Source organism: Panicum virgatum, chromosome 3N, assembly GCF_016808335.1.
Source record: "Panicum virgatum strain AP13 chromosome 3N, P.virgatum_v5, whole genome shotgun sequence".
NCBI classification, from domain to species: domain Eukaryota; kingdom Viridiplantae; phylum Streptophyta; class Magnoliopsida; order Poales; family Poaceae; genus Panicum; species Panicum virgatum.
In genome coordinates, this window is record NC_053147.1 from 11,601,036 (window position 1) to 11,618,329 (window position 17,294).

The following is a 17,294-nucleotide window of genomic DNA, read 5'->3' on the forward strand; positions in this document are numbered from 1 at the left end:
TCTCTAGTGATCCTAGACCCTATGGACAAATGCTCTTCATATCTTGTGCACACATCTATCATTGCTCACTAGTCTAGATTAGATTAGATTGGTTAGATTAGATCTATTTCACACTCAAACACTCAATATAGATCTTTTACCAACATCATTAGTACTTAGTTAAGCATAGTAATACACTTGTTCTGTGGATTGATAAACCTTGGGGGAATACTCTAAGGGAAAAGCTATACACGATCCGTGCGCTTGCGGTACATAAATTGACGCTTTAAGAAGCGTCAACAAGCTTTTCTGGCGCCGTTGCCGGGGAACAAGCGATTTTGCTACGTTTAACTTTGTATTAATTTTGTTGGTCACTAACACCTAACTTTTTCCCTAGAAAATTTTTGTTTTCTTGTTTTTGTTTTGATTGTCTAGATGGGCCATCTCATTCAACACGTGGAGGAAGGAGAAAAATCACTAAGGGATTATGCAAGCCCGCGATCGGAGGACTTCGACATGCAAAAATCAGATTCGGTGTTGCGAGCCACCGAGTACGAGATCAAGCCTCAAATCATCAAGATGGCGGCAGCAAACCCCTTTAGAGGAGATGAGACGGACAATCCATATAGACATATCAAGTTGTTCACAATGCTATGCAACACGGTACAACAAGACAGAGTTCCGCTAGCTTGGTTTAGATTGAATCTTTTCCCATACTCACTTGCAGAACAAGCGAGAAGATGGTTTGCACTTGCATCCTTCGAGGTAAAAGGAAATTGGGATGACTTGATGAAGAAATTTTGCGAGCGGTTCTTTCCGTTAAGCAAGGTTCAACATATTCGGAAGAAAGTGATCAACTTCGTGCAAGGAGAAGAAGAAGGGATAGATCAAGCATGGGATAGATTCAATGGATTGATTGAACAAGGACCGAAGCTCGGATTTTCCGGCGAAGTACTCTTGCATACCTTTTACTTTTCCCTAACCCCCGAGTGCATGCAGTTTGTCCAAATGTGTGCAGGAGGAGATCTCATGGAGAAAACACTCACGGAAGCTGCCCAACTCCTACAAAAAATCAGCAAGGGGGCGGCCATGCGAAGAGATTGGGAAAAACGATATTTGGCAAGCTCCGAGGAAGAGTCTCAAGTGCGGGTGCTTGCTGGAATTTTCAGAAAAGAGGCATCGGAAGTGAGAGAAGAACAACCGAAGCATGGGAAAGTCATAGGGACAAACCACGATGAAGAAGCATCGATCCGGAGTGCAACGAAAGACGACCCGGAAAAGAAAGGAAGAACCATGGGCACCGCCAAATCGCTAAGGGAATTCGAGCAAATGGATTGGATACCAATTGACTTCGGAAAATTGTTCGACAAAGCAAGACCGCATCCAAATCAGCGAGGAATGGCGAAGGTGATAGCTGAAGACTTCCCGCCGGATAATCACACGGGATACACATTTGGCAAGGAATCAGCCGGTGATATTATTCGGAAACTTTTTGAAGAAAAAGAGGAAGAGATTGACTTGGACGAAGTGCTGGAGATCAAAAGGACCCTAGGAGTGAACTCGGAATCGTCACCCTACGCGCACATAGCCCAAGTATATGCGATTGGAAGCGATCAAGGCAAAGGTAACCCATCACCTACACCTCGCTTTGATTGCATGATAGAAGGAATAAATTGTTGCAATATTTTATGTGACGTTGGCGCCCATGTTAGTGTGATGAGTTCCAAAGTTTATGTTGAGCTTTTTAACGAAACATCAAACCTAGATGCCACAATCATTAAATTGATCATGGGAGATGGTAGATTAATCAAACCGCTAGGAGTGCTTAGAAATCTAAATGTTGCCATAGCGGGTAAAAAAATTCCTACCGAGTTTTTTGTGATTAATGCTAGTGATGATGGGCATGAAGGCATAATCCTTGGAAAACCCTTTCTCAAATTAGTAAATGATGTTCTAGATGTTGGAAAAGGGATTGTCACTTTTGATCTAGATGGAGAGAAGCGCTCATTCGAATTTCATTCAAAACCGTCTATTGCTTCACCTCTACCTCTTGATAACGAAGAGGTAGAGAGCGTTCGTTCCATTTATTCTTTCAGGGATCCTCTCCAACGCGCTTTGGAGAATGAAGACGCCCAAGATAATCAAGACGAAGAACTAGTGGAAACGATGGAAGAGTTGAAGCCGCAACACGGGAATTTGGAGGAAGAAAAATTTGAAGACATTGGAGAGTTAGATCAAGAAGAGGATGGTGCGCCCGATGTTGAGATGAAGCCACTCCCCAAGGGGTTGAAATATGAATTTTTGGGAGATGGCAAGACTTTTCCGGTGATTATTAGCGACGAATTGAGCTCGGAAGAGACGGAGAAGTTGCTGAATTTATTGAAGAAGCACAAAAAGGTGATCGACTACTCGATTAACGACTTGAAAGGTATTAGCCCCGCTTTTTGCACACATCGTATACAACTCGAGGAGCAATACAAGCCGGTCGTAGAGCATCAAAGAAGGTTGAGCCATGCAATGCGTGATGTGGTGAAGGAGGTTATCAAATTGTTGAATGCCGGAATAATATACCCTGTGCCACATAGTGAATGGGTAAGCCCCGTTCATTGCGCTCCAAAGAAAGGAGGACTCACGGTTGTGAAAAATGAGAAGGAGCAATTGATACCACAAAGAACCATCACGGGATGGAGGATGTGCATCGATTATAGAAAATTGAATAAGGCAACGAGGAAGGATCATTTTCCACTACCATTCATTGACGAGATGCTAGAAAGGTTGGCAAAGCATTCACACTTTTGTTACCTTGACGGATACTCGGGATTTTTCCAAATACCTATTCATCCGGATGATCAACATAAGACCACATTTACTTGCCCATATGGAACTTTTGCATATCGGAGGATGCCTTTTGGGTTGTGCAATGCGCCCGCTTCTTTTCAAAGGTGCATGATGGCTATATTTTCAGATTTCATAGAAGAGATTATGGAGGTATTCATGGATGATTTCTCGGTGCATGGTACTAGCTTTGATAATTGCTTGGCAAATTTGGAGAAAGTTCTTAAAAGATGTGGAGAGGTTGATCTTGTGCTTAATTGGGAGAAGTGTCATTTCATGGTGAAAGAAGGAATTGTTCTCGGTCATGTTATCTCCGAGAGAGGGATAGAGGTGGACAGAGCGAAGATAGAAACCGTGGAAAAATTGCCACCACCTACGGATATCAAATCTTTGAGGAGCTTCCTCGGTCATGCCGGATTCTATAGGAGGTTCATAAAGGATTTTTCGAAAATCACCAAGCCATTGACACAACTTCTCCAAAAAGATGTGGAATACATCTTCGATAGTGATTGTCTTCACGCATTTTGAACACTCAAGCAATCCCTCATAAGTGCTCCTATCATGCAACCTCCGGATTGGAATCTACCTTTTGAAATCATGTGCGATGCAAGCGATTACGCCGTAGGAGCTGTCCTTGGACAAAGGAAAGAGGGGAAGGTAAATGCTATCTACTACGCAAGAAAGACTCTCAATGAAGCCCAAGTTAATTATGCAACAACGGAGAAAGAATTGCTTGTCGTGGTATTCGCCTTCGAAAAATTCAGATCATACATAGTAAACTCTAAGGTGATAGTTTATACCGACCATGCGGCAATCAAGTATCTCTTGTCCAAGAAAGATGCTAAACCACGCTTGATTCGATGGATCCTATTGCTACAAGAATTCGATGTAGAGATAAGGGACAAGAAAGGGGCGGAAAATGTTGTTGCCGACCACCTATCATGGATGAACCATGGAGACGATGGAAAAGAACCTATCGAGGATAAAATGAGAGATGATCACCTATATAGAATTCTCGACAAAGATAGTTGGATGAATGAAATAATAAGGGCAATAAAAGGGATGCCCTTGGATCACTTGGACAAGAATGCAAAGAGAAGAGTGATCACGGAAAGAAGAAAATACTATTGGGATCCACCATACTTATATAGATATGGAGAAGATGGAGTCCTAAGAAGATGCATACCGAGAGAGGAACGTGAAGAAGTTCTAAGAAAGTGTCACTCGTCGGGATATGGAGGACATTATGGGCACTTTAGAACTCAAGCTAAGGTATGGGCTAGTGGATTCTATTGGCCCGAGATGCATGAAGACGCGAAAAGATTCGTTTCGACTTGTCCGGACTGCCAAAGGACGGGGAATATCTCGCAAAGGAATGCCATGCCGTTGAACTACAATTTATAAATAGATCTATTTGATGTCTGGGGAATCGATTTCATGGGACCATTTGTGAACTCACATGGATTTGAGCATATATTGGTGATGGTGGACTATGTTTCGAAATGGGTTGAAGCTATGCCATGTCGGAAGGCATCAACGGAGGAGTCCCTACACATGATTAAATCGGTAATCTTCCCTCGATATGGCGTACCGAGAATCTTGATAAGCGATGGAGGAACACACTTCACGGGCAAAGACTTTGGTAAATGCTTGAAGAAATTGGGAATTGAACATAGAGTGTCCACGGCTTATCACCCCCAAACAAATGGACAAGCGGAAACTTCGAACAAGCAATTGAAGGACATTTTAAAGAAGACCGTGGTAAAAGGAGGAAAAGATTGGTCGAAGAGACTAGATGATGCACTATGGGCATATCGTACGGCACATAAAACCCCGATTGGTATGACTCCTTATCAATTTGTTTATGGAAAAACATGCCACTTGCCGGTTGAGCTAGAACATAAGGCGTATTGGGCAATGAAGGAAATGAACTTTGACGCAGAAGCCGCTGGAATTAAAAGGAGAATCCAAATAAGCGAATTGGAGGAGTTAAGATTGAAAGCGTACAATAGTGCATCAATTTACAAAGAAAGGATGAAGAGATGGTACGACAAACGATTACAAAATAAGGAATTCAAAGAAGGAGACAAGGTCCTACTCTACAATTCAAGATTCAAACTCTTTGGCAAAGGAAAATTGCAAAGCAAATGGGATGGACCATACGTCGTACACTCGGTTTCACCCACGGGAGCGGTGACAATCATGGATGCGAAAGGCGACCAATATGTGGTGAATGGACAGCGACTAAAGGTATTCTTGGAGCCCGACATCGTGCCCCTTCATTACATCGACATATACACCATGGTGGAGGAACCGGAACGTCAAGCCTAACGACGTTAAGCAAGGTAAGTTTGTAAATATTCTCTTTTAGATTTTATTTTTATAGTTTTATTTCTATTCTGGATGAACTTTGAGTAAAACATAGGCTTCTAATTTATTGGTGTGCACCTCGGAAAAAGTTGGAGTCCAGGGGGCTGAAAACCCCCTGGGCCGGCCGGCCCAACACCCCTAGGCCGGCCGGCCTAAGCCTCCTCGTGTGCGAATCGGTCTCAATTTTTGGTAGGTGCGAGATAAGGAAATTTCAAACCTGTGCCTTATAGATTTCGCATGCCAAAACCGAAGAGATTTTGGACTTTTCGTCCAAGTCTTTTCGGGACATAAATAGAGGGGCAGGGTAGATCTATTCTCCCATACTTTTCAATCGACACCACCACCTCGAGAGAGACGTCGACAATGGCCGGTTCAGCGAGCGCAAGAGCCATGATTGCAGCAATGGAGATCGAGGAGAGGGGTTGGACGCCTGACACCCCCACGCCAAAGACGCCTAGCCCCATCTCGGCAACTGGTGCGCAGCCCCTCCTTGTTGAAGCAAAGCGATGTGAAGCGAAGGCCCCTCCGAAGAAATTCAGTACCCAAGAACGGATGAGCGTCGGAGGGAAGGGCCGTCAATGGTAAAACGAGAGGCTAGCTCAAGCCCAAAGGGTGGTCGTCGTCATCAGCAGCGACGAAGACGAAGGCGAGAAGCAACAAGACAAAAAGCCACCCACACCTAGGCGTTCCTTGTGCCTCCTCGGAGTCAAAAGAAAGAACTACATCGAGCACACCCCGGAGCCGAAGGATTATGCGGGGGACAGCGATTGGGAGAGCATCATGAGCCCTGGTTCATGGGGTGCCACCGGTCGTGACTACGATGATGATTGGCCGGGGTGGGCCGAAGAGGAGAGAAAAGAGGAAGATGACCCCTCCGGAGGTGATAGCGGCAAGAAGAAGAAGGACGATGACGAACCCGAAGATGACAGCGCCAACAGCAGCGGGCATCACTTCGGGTGCTGTTTCAAGTGCCGCAATGAAATCGCGAATCTCCGTGCCACCATCGATAGGTGTCACGATAGAATCGTGGCAATGAATCGAAGGATGGACGACATCGAGAGCTTGGCCGAAAGAGATTACAACTTCCTTGTTTGCAACATAAGGAAGTTATTCGGGATGGTCGAAGATCTACTCAAGCAAGGAGGAGGGCGTCCAAGATGCAATTGCCCGAGGTGCCGTTGAGAACGCCGACGAGTGTCACACCCGTCTTTTATATCATTGCAACGAGGACGCCGCATAATCTAAGCATGGGGGGAAGGTGTGACGACTCGTAGATTCAATTTTGTTGATCTTTGTTTACTAGAAAGTTCGTCGTGTGAGTGTGCTTTATTTTTCGCATGTGTGAGAGTCATAGTTTAGTGTTGTGTGCTTTATTTTTCGCATGTGTGAGAGTGAGTCTTAAATTAGCGTTGAGTCATGAAAACAAAATAAAAAGAGTCTTTGTTTTTGTTGGATCGTGCAATTTTATTTATGCATTCAGTTTTACTTTATTTTCTTTAAAGCAATTGTTCACGAGCGTTGTCATGAAAATTATTTCGTATTTGTGGAGCTTAGTAGATTATTCGTCCATGTTAATACCCACACTGAGCTTTGATCTAGCGCTTGGTTTTGATTATGCTTGCAAGTAAGGCATGATTTGGAGGACTTTAATTTCATAAAAATAATAAAACCCCTACAAACATAAGGTTGATCAAGTTCTTGACAAGTCGAGAGTAAAAATCCTATCATCCAAAAGCTATATTCGTTCCACCATAAGCATTGGATGTGCATTGAGTTGAGTTGGGATTTCTTTCTCTTGGGAGTTTTAATTTCGAGCAATGATCGTGTCCATATTTTTCATCTCTGAATTGCTAGCCCCGTCAATATTCGGTAATGAGAATTCCTCATTGGAACAACTCATGAGATCTACCGGATTCCAAAACCCGAACCCGAGATTTTCTTGTTAATTATCGTTTTCCTTGACCACAACCCAATTATGAGGATATGTTCTGTTTCTGCGCTTGATTTGTATAAAACATAATTTTGGGATGAAGAAAGGAAGGAACATTAAAAAGATGGACCGAATCTGACATGGGAAAGCCCCAGGCCGGCCGGCCTATACCTCTTGAGCCGGCCGGCCTAGGCCTCTCTGGTCTCGGTTCGGGCTCCAAAAATTCAGGGAGACACTTTGGAGATTTGCCTATCTATGTTTTATAGAAAGTGTCCTATGAAAAGGTTCGGAAAAGAGAAGAAAAATTTGGGAGAAAGAAAGAGAAAAGAAAAAAATATATGAGAAGAGAAGGAAAAAATAAATGAAGGAATTCTATGGTTAGAGAAGTGCAAAGAGATATTACCTTGTTGTTTGAGAACAATATCCTCAATTCCAACCATGTGCAATTCGACAACGAGGACGATGCATGTGCCTTGAAGTCAATCTTTTTGTATGCCTTTGCACATGTCCATCATTCTAAATCTTCTTACCCTTGAACCCTTTACATTATGAAGAAACTCTCATGATCATTGGCTTGGAAGGTAAGCAATCATTAGAAGGTTTTCTTAATTTGACAATATATGTATATACTTTGCTAAGCCTCACCTATAGCCCCACTTTGTACTTGAGAGACTTTTGGGAGATGAGAGTTTGCAAATAATAATAGAATAGCCACTTATATCGAGAGACATGAAAGGACTTGTGCAAGAATTTCTGGTCTAACCTTTGTTGCAGGGTATTTTGCTTCTAAAAACTAAAAAAAAAAAGAAAAACCTCCAAGGATGGCAAGAAAAGCAAGTGTTGTCGATATTCGAGTTGCCGGTTAAAGGTAAGAGTCGTGGAGTAATATTGGATGAGTTTTTAAACGCCCATGATATGATTATCCTCGCTGCTCCTCTGACCTTTGTTTGAAGAAATATTGTTAGATTTGTTTGCATAAGTAAATTTTGCAGTTCGAGAACTCTTGAGCAACCCAAGGAAGGATTTGGATGATTTGATTTGCTCGAGGACGAGCAAAAGCTAAGCATGGGGGAATGTTGGCGCTCTTTAAGTATCCATTTTATTATACAATTTGGAGTTGTTTTGGTAAATTCTTCGCGATGATTCAAGTACTAACCCGCCACTTGGCACCCGAACTTGACCATTTTCGATTTTGTCCTGGATTTTGGAGCATGTTGTATTTTGACAGGAATTGGGACATTTTTGGAGATGTTTTGACGCATGGTTACAACTGGGCTAAGATGAGGAATAAAAGGAAGAATCAACACGCAAAAGATGGGACCGAAAGGGGCCAGAAAAGGCCCAGGCCGGCCGGCCTGGAGTCCTTGGGCCGGCCGGCCTAGCCCTTTTCGGAGCCCAATCGGTCTCGGTTTTCTTCGGCACGAAGTATGCGTCAACCCTAATCTATGTTTTACCAAAACCACCGACCATATCTGCCTATAAATACCCCGAAGCCGCCGTCAAAAAAGGGGGATCGCAGGGAGGACCGCAGAAGAGATCGCGGGGATCGCAGAGAAGAGCATCCAGAGATACATTCGAGTTAGACACAAGAGAAAGGCGACACCGGAGGCCTCATCGTCCCTCGGCGCCGCTGCAAGTTGGAGGACAGCAAGGGATCCATCCCTTGCCGAAGATTTCGTCACCATGATCGACTACGCTTCGCTTAGCTTCATGGGGTAAAGTCCTCGTTTGTTCATGGGGTTGTAAGGAGATCTTGAGTTGTAATTGCCGAATCCTTTATGAGATTGATCTATCACGATTCTTGTTGATGATGCTTTGATGCTTAATAGTTCGCGACTTGGCTTTGAGTTTGCTTTGCTCTTGCATGGTTTACTTAGATTACATCAACTATCATGTTCTTGTTAATTCGTTACTGATTATCCTCGTGTAGTGACAGTATGCGGGAGGGAAAGGTTTTATCTTGGAACACACCTTTGGTAGATTAGATCTGATCTTCGTTGCTTGGCGATTACATCTCTAGTGATCCTAGTCCCTATGGACAAATGCTCTTCATATCTTGTGCACACATCTATCATTGCTCACTAGTCTAGATTAGATTAGATTGGTTAGATTAGATCTATTTCACACTCAAACACTCAATATAGATCTTTTACCAACATCATTAGTGCTTAGTTAAGCATAGTAATACACTTGTTCCGTGGACTGATAAACCTTGGGGGAATACTCTAAGGGAAAAGCTATACACGATCCGTGCGCTTGTGGTACGTAAATTGGCGCTTTAAGAAGCGTCAACACTTGTTTTAGTTTAAGTTTTGTGCAAACTAGTTGGAGCCATAGGTTAAGGATTTTAGAGTGCCTAATTCACCCCCTCCTAGGCTAGAGCACCCGATCGTTTTCATTTAGTATCAGAGCTAGGTTCTCACTTCTCTCACAAAGAAAGCCAATTCCATTGGCAAATTTGTGTTTACCGGCTCATTAGATCGGAAGACTTCACCGCCTAGTGAGTTATCTCTTAGGGGGAAAGGATGGATCCTTTTAGACCCGCTCCACGGTTCGACGGCACGGGCTTCCAATGATGGAAGGTGTTAATGCAAGCCCATCTCCAAGCGACGGGACTAAACGTTTGGAGAGTTGTGAGTGAGGGCATAAAAAATAATGGTCAACAAGAGAAGCAATATGATGTCACCGCAAAATGCATAATCTTGTCTTCTCTTAGTGATAATGTGATCAATCATGTTTATTCTTGTGCAAATGCTAAAGAGCTATGGAAGACTATCATTAAGAATCATGAGGACACGGAGGATGTTGCCAACGAAAGATATCATGTTCTCATTGATAAGCTTAATAGATTTAAGCAACTTGATGATGAGAATGCCGAATCAATGTACTCACGCTTGAACACTCTTGTGAATGAGATTAATTCCTTAGGTGTGAAGCAAATTAGAGACTTGGAACTCATTCGCAAGATCCTTCACTCACTCCGAAGGCCGGACTATGATTTGGTGACCACAATTCTATATGAGAAAGAGCTCGACACAATGACACCAAATCAAGTCCTCAACAAGGTGATCGCCCATGAGCTACGCAATAACATCAAGTCAAAAGCGCAATCTTCTTCATCAACACATAGCGCACTTGTAAGCAAACACCTCAAGAAGTTGAAGAAGATAGCCATCAAAGGTAGCTCAAGTGATGAGGAAGAAGAGGATGCAAGAAGCTCCTCAAATGATGAAAAAGAGCCAATAAACCCCAACCTCTACAAGCAAGTAAAGAAGATGAACAAATGCTTGAAGGAAATCAATTCAATGGGGTATATGGTCTTCCTCAAAGATGGGCCTCACCATCAACTCATGAAGGTTGAGAAGAAGTTCAAGAAGAACAAGCAAAAGAAGGAGAAGAAGCCCAAGCATGAATCATATGCCGTGTTTGGTGAATGGGTCAGCAGTGGTGAAGAATCAAGTGCAAGTTCAAGTGATGAATCAAACAAGAAATTCACCACCCACATGGGATCATCATCCAACATTTGCTTTATGGCAAAAGGTATGGATAGCGATGTAAGTGATGATGACTCCGACTCTCCTTCAATTGATGAACTTCTTGACCTTGTTCATGAGCACCAAAAAGTCATTAAGAAGCAATCAAAAGAAATTAAAAACCTTAATGCTCTCAATGATCTAAATGCTTCTCTTACTACAAATTTTGAAGATTTGATGTGCAAATTCAATTTGCTTAGCAAGGAGCATGAAGAGCTCAAATTAAAATTTAAGAGCATTAATAATACTAATGACTCTTTGGAAATGAAGCAAACTATCCCTTGTGAAATTCCTATCTCTAGGGTAGATGCTTCAACTTCTTGCATCAACGGTGAGAGGTGAAGATCAGGCGAAAGGGGCATGCTAAAGGATCGTTGTCAGCGTAATGGGAACGAGATAATGCACGGTGGCATGGCGGTCGACGGCGAGAGGTGAAGATCAGGCGAAAGGGGCATGCTGAAGGACCGTTGTCAGCGTAATGGGAACAGGGTGGGCGTTCGTCTAGAGCGGGCCGGGCCTGGCCCGGCACGAGGAATCCGGAGGGACGGTTCCTTCCCCTCGAAGACACCCGCCTGGTAAAAAGATCTTTTACCGGGCGGTTACGGCGCCACGCCACAGGACTCTGTACAGAGCCCGAGAGGACGCGCGGCTTCCCCGTAAGAACATCATGATTACGGGGATGCCGCGCACTCAGAAGATAACGCGATAGGCGGAGGACAGCTTATTTCTGAGCTGCCCGTCCCATCGACTTGAAGATGGGCGGCGGCTAGGACCCACTCCCATTTACCGCGCCCCCGTCACGCTAAAGACCGGGGTCACCCCGGACCACGAGCGTCCGCCGGACGACCCCGGAATCCACCACGTGGCCATGCTCGCACCACCCCGGGCGCACCCAGGGACGTCCCGAAGCACGAAGAAGGCCCCGGAATGCTCTGGGATGAAAGGGCCCGCCGGCCAGAGTCTACAACCACCCCGGGGTCTCCCGGGGTAACCCCGGGCGGCTCTGGCAGTGGTGGGACCCCAGGTGGTTGCTACGGTGGGCCCGACAAGACGCCTGCCCGCTTAACAGAGGCAGGACAACCTGGATGGCGGCGCCCACCATGCAAAGGGTGTGTTCACACTAGTTAGAGGACAAGAGAAGGCAGAAGTAGTCTATAAATAGAAAGATCACAGGACATGTAAAAGGACTGATCTTTTCGGGACCTAACGAGTACACAGGTTCCGGGCTTGGGCTTCCCAACTTGGCATCATCAAAGATCCAATCACCACAAATACAGGAAGTAGGGTATTACACCTCCGGGCGGCCTGAACCTGTCTAAATTGACTGTCTCAAACTCGCTTCCTTGAGGGAAGTTCTTGCGCGGTTTATACCCCTGGCCGAATCTCTAAACGGGGGTTATCAGTAATCCCTGCTAGCGTTAATCTTATACCGTCAACCGTGGTGAGGGATGAACGCGAGTAGGCACGGTGAAGCGAAAGATTCATGCCGAGGGACCAAAACGGTGAAAGGTGAATGCGAGTAGGCCTAGACCGAGGGACCCGAGGAGGCCGGGTGAAGTCATGGGCGGTCCACTTGGTGCCCGAAAAAGCAAAAGTATATGGTGATGGAAACAGCGTCGGTTAAGTCGGCGAGGACGATGGCGAGTCAAGTGGCCCGTGCAGCGGGTGCGCATGAATGTCTCAATGGCGTCAAGGCTCGGTAGGAGGTCAGACATGTGGCGACATCGGCGGTTTGACCAGTTTGGCCTGAAAACCGAGGAGTTAGTCACGTCGTGCGGCAGCGTATGAGAGGGGTTGACTGGTTTGGCCTCAAAATCGGGGGAGACAGGTTTGACCGATTTGGGTCTCAAAACTGAAGGCAGACTTGGCGCGTTCAATATCCAAATGGAGAGCACGTGGCGCCATCGCGAAACTTATGTCGAGGCGAAGCGAAGTTGTTAAAGTGGCGTGTCCGTCCGATGCTCCTATGAAAAGGTGGATGAGTTTGTCCCTGCGTGGGCATATTTTGTAATTAATTAAGTAGGGATATTTTAGTCTTTATAGTGGAGGAATTAGAGGATAAGAAGAAGAGGTGGGCATTCATCCTTTTTTTGTTGGACCAAACAGATCACGGTCACTCACTCCTTCTCCCCTATCATTCTTCTCTTTTCTCCATTTCACTGCTCCATCTAGGGTTAGGGATTGAGATAGACTTTTTGAGACCTTTACCAAGATCCAAGGATTCAATGGGAAGGAGGTTCTTCCCTCCTAATACCGTCCGAGCTTTTGGTTTCAAAATCTCTTGTTAATTTTGGTGGGATTTTGTTTGCCGTTCCTAGTTTCCCCCTTTGTTTTCTTTTGTGGTCTCTCGTTTTTTGAGCTGCAGGTGCCGAGCGGTGCCGGCCTGATTTGCCCCTTGTTTAGGTCCCTTCAAAATTCTAAAACTTTACAAGATTTCACATTACATTGAATCTTTGAACGTATGCATGAAGTATTAAATATAGCTAAATAAAATAACTAATTACATAGTGTTGCCACCGGATTTCGACGCGTGTTAAGGAAGAGTGTCGCAGAGGAGAAAAAGTTCTGTCTAGCGTGAACGGTGGATTTGGAAGGGTGATCGTACATCGCCGATGGAAGTCTTGTTGACCGGAGGAAGGCAGAGTTGACCAGATATTTTGGCTTCGGTTTGGCAGGAGATATCTTGTTTTAGAATTAGTTTTATTTTCTAGATTAGAATCATGCTTTGTCGTGATCGGCTAGTACTGTATTAGCGTGAGGTATAAATATGAGCTCCCGGTTATTGTAGAAGATTGATACACATCCAACCAACAAAACTTTACTCTTTTCGTAATTTATTTTTCCGTCGGCGACTTCGCCATCTTTTTCCTTTTTCACGAGTTCTTTCAAGCTGATAAAGGACGCCTCACATTCGAGCGATTTGATTTGCTGGTGAGTCTTCGTTTACCAAGTAAATCTGAGCTTTAGCTTCCGGGCGCATCGCTGTGGCTTCTCTCAGATCTATTCAAAAATTATCAAATTTATCTAAGCTTTGATCTCGGGCGTATCACTGTTTTCTCATTTAGATCTATTCAAAATTTATCCAGCTTAGCAATCTGTTTAATCGGCTATCAGGTCCTTTGTTATAGCGTTAGATCTTGAAAAAGCTGATTAGATTGTTTGTAAGCTTAGCTTTGTTCAGATCCATACATTCGTGGGTTTGCACATTGTTATATGGCACGTATCGGTTTTAGATCTAGCCGTCTAGTTGCATACCGGTATCGGCAGCTTCTTGCCGATTCCCTGTAGATCGCTTTTAATTCACGCTCTTTATACCCGATCTACTGTTGTTTTCTATATCGGCAGAGCCTTGCCAATACGCTGCATAAGAGTGATTCGGAAATCTAGCTGATACGCTCTTGTATTTGACGGTTTGCTGTTTTTTGTCAATTTACAAGTCAAATTGACTGGCACGTCTTGGTTTGAATCAAGTGCAGTCCGAACTTGGCGTACGGGGCTCTCAAGCTTTGGTGTGTGATCGTTTTGCGTCAACACACAATTTGTCTATAATTTGCGAGATGAATTTTTTGAATCTAGTTAATCCATGACCGGACAATAATTATCAAATACAAATGAAAAGTGGTACAGTATTTTACAGCTTTCCTTTTACGCATCTAAATAAGGGCTTTCCTGTGCAGGCATGTGTTCTGGTTTGATCCTGTGCTGGCGCGTGAGCAAGGGAGGCGGCCTGGCTTTTGGTGTACTCCATCCGTTCTTAAATATAAGTCATTCCAACATTCTTGGAGAATCAAAGTTTTTTAAGTTTGAGCAAATTTATACAATAAAGTAATAATATTTATGATATTAAATATGTACCATTAGATTGTCCATTAAATATATTTTTATAATATATATGTTTGGTGCCATAAATTTTTATGATCCTCTTTAAAAATTTGGCCAAACTGAAAAAAAATGCTCTCTAAAAATATTAAAATGCCTTATATTTCAATGCAGAGGGAGTAGCGAGCAGATGGACAGCGCCGGGAAAGGGGGCGAGCACAGCAAGTCAGCGCCTTGGAGCAGCAGCGGCGCGCGAGCACAGTTGGGCCAAGCAGGGCACGGCGTGGCTGTTCGGCTTTGGGGCGGCGGCTTGGCCTGATGAAGCCGGTGCGGCGGCGCAGCAAGCGGTCGGGCACAGCAGCAGCATCAAGCGGCGGCGGCGGCGTGCGAGCGCTGCAGCTGCTGGTGCTAGCAGGCCACAGGGCGACTCACGCGGCCCAGCCCAGCACAGCAGCTCACGCAGCCCAGCTTCTGTGCGCGCAAGGCAGCCCAGGCGGGGCTAGCAGGCTGAACGCGGGCAGCCCTGCTTGGTGCAACCAGCCCACGTGGTGGAACTGGCCAACGCCAGGAGCAGCCCATGGCGTGGGAAGCTTTGCAGGGGCACACGGCCAATGCACAGTGAGCATGTTCTCCTTCCTGTCACATGCTTAGCTAGTTTATTAGCTCCTATTGCTTCTAATCTCTGTTATTCATTGCAAGCTTAGTAAATTAGCTAGCTTTAATTATTTTTTATTCTTTCTAATTCTTGGTAGCTTTTGCATGCTTAAATGACTTGTATTAATTAGCATTATTTGTTAGTCTTTGCATGCTTGTCTCTTTTATGGTGGTTAGGTAAATTTTTTGGTGAGACTTTTAATTGGCTTTTGGTTAAACATTTCTTCCGCTGATTTTGATCCTTGCTAATCTATGTTGAATCATTGCATGCTTAGTGATTTTTGCTTGCTTCCATTTTGCGTCGAGCTTTTCCTAACTGTAGTCACGAATTGGCTTATGTTACCTTGGCAGAAGAGAGGTGTGTCAGATTGAATTCAGGACATAGGCCTTATTCTCTTGAAGAGTTTCCATTCACCCTCCTCCCTGGTCGACTGTCCAGTCCTTCAATTATTGAACCAAAGGTTAGCAGAAATACTAAATTGATTTATCCCAATTGGTTATAAAATATCCTATCCTTTCATGTCCTGCAGATTTTTTTTTCTCGTCACATCTGGCTCATGTTATCTGCTCATAGTTTCATTGGTTCTCCTATGTCATTATTTTCTGCAATTGGATTTATTATTTACTAGCATAGTGCCCGTATATTGCTACAGGTACTAGTACATAATATCACCAACAAAGTAATATCACCAACTTTGTGCTCGTTCACTCCGTGTACAGATCGTGTTGTGATCATACGAGATATTGATTGTCTAGGATCAGATTGAGATTCCAATTGATTTATCTGGGTTCCGATTATGATTCCAATTGATTTGTCCAGATTTCAATAATGATTGTTATTGATTTATCCGGGTTCCAATTAGGATTCCGATTGACAAAGGACTAGTCCGACTCACATACGAGATTGACTAAGATCTACTTGTCAATGACAGAAGGCAGACTAAACTAAAAATTTAGATGGAACCTTACTTGCTTTAGAAATAGATATAGATTAGTTGCAATAGCCAATTGTGACACAAATACACATCCATTTCACTGGTTATTTTTCTGATCCTTCACTGACCAATTATATGACAACAATTTTCAGCATTCAAGACTACATATTGAGACCTGTTTGAAGTTTGGTCACTGGATTCTGCTGGTGAAAAGGGAAGACAAAGCAGGTGCCTGGAAACTGCAAGGAAAAGTGGAAAACAAGCAGCCCTTTGCATATCAGATATATATTTTGTTAGGTCGATGTTTTCAAGATAATTTGATGAGCAAGTTGCATACCTTTTAATTTAGAGGCACCAGTTTCTTCCCCATCTATGCATCTGAGTGAAGACCGAACAGATAGACAGCCATGAAATGCGAAGATGAAACTCCAAGGCCACACTTTGCTCTGGTGCCATTCATGGCCCAAGGCCACACCATTCCCATGATCGACATGGCACATCTCGAAACAGGGGGCCATGGTAAAATTACTCATTCTGCTTCGTTCAAAAAAAAAAGCTCATTCTGTAAAATGGTTAGTCCTTTGTCTTCATCCTCCTCCGTCATCTAAGGATCCCAAAGTGCATATATATATATATATATATACGGGTATAGAACTACAGAAGGGCCTAAGATAGTCAGCATATCTTCTTTAATCCACTTCATAAAATCGGACTCCTATTCAACCTCAGGTTAGCACTCCAGATTACTCAACAAGGTGTAACTTTAGGGTGTGTTTAGTTGGTGAAAAAGTTTGGATTTTGATACTGTAGCACATTTCGTTGTTACGTGACAAAAAATGTCCAATTATGAACTAATTAGACTTAAAAATTCAACTCGTGCTAATCAGTTATTTTATTCAACTACATTTAATGTTTCATGTATGTGTCTGAAGATTCGATGTGACGAGTAATGTGAAAATTTTTTTAGGAACAAAACAGGCGAGTCACATTGAACTCTCCCGTCTAGATGAGTCTCCAAATGCAGGTCACCAAAGCACCAACCAAATTCCCATGGGCATATGAAATCAACTTCTAATGCTGATGTGCTCCGACACCGAGCACATGTTTGCCAATGCATACACCCATTCATGCACATGTGGACCGTTGGTTCTATTTGGATACTCTAACTTGTTTAGAGGTTAGAGTTAGTTTCTAATTCTAAAGTATCTCTCAACTAACTCTCTAGCCAAAAAAGTTGTT

The 17,294-nt window shown here is 43.8% G+C and overlaps 1 long non-coding RNA gene across 1 annotated transcript; it reads left to right on the forward strand.

The window, feature by feature from the left end:
- The first annotated feature begins 13,652 nt into the window (after nt 1-13,652).
- LOC120664281 lies at nt 13,653-16,487 on the forward strand. Its single transcript, XR_005670824.1, has 3 exons — nt 13,653-15,084; nt 15,472-15,581; nt 16,208-16,487. It is a non-coding gene; the product is annotated as an uncharacterized LOC120664281 (long non-coding RNA).
- Nucleotides 16,488-17,294: the final 807 nt, after the last annotated feature.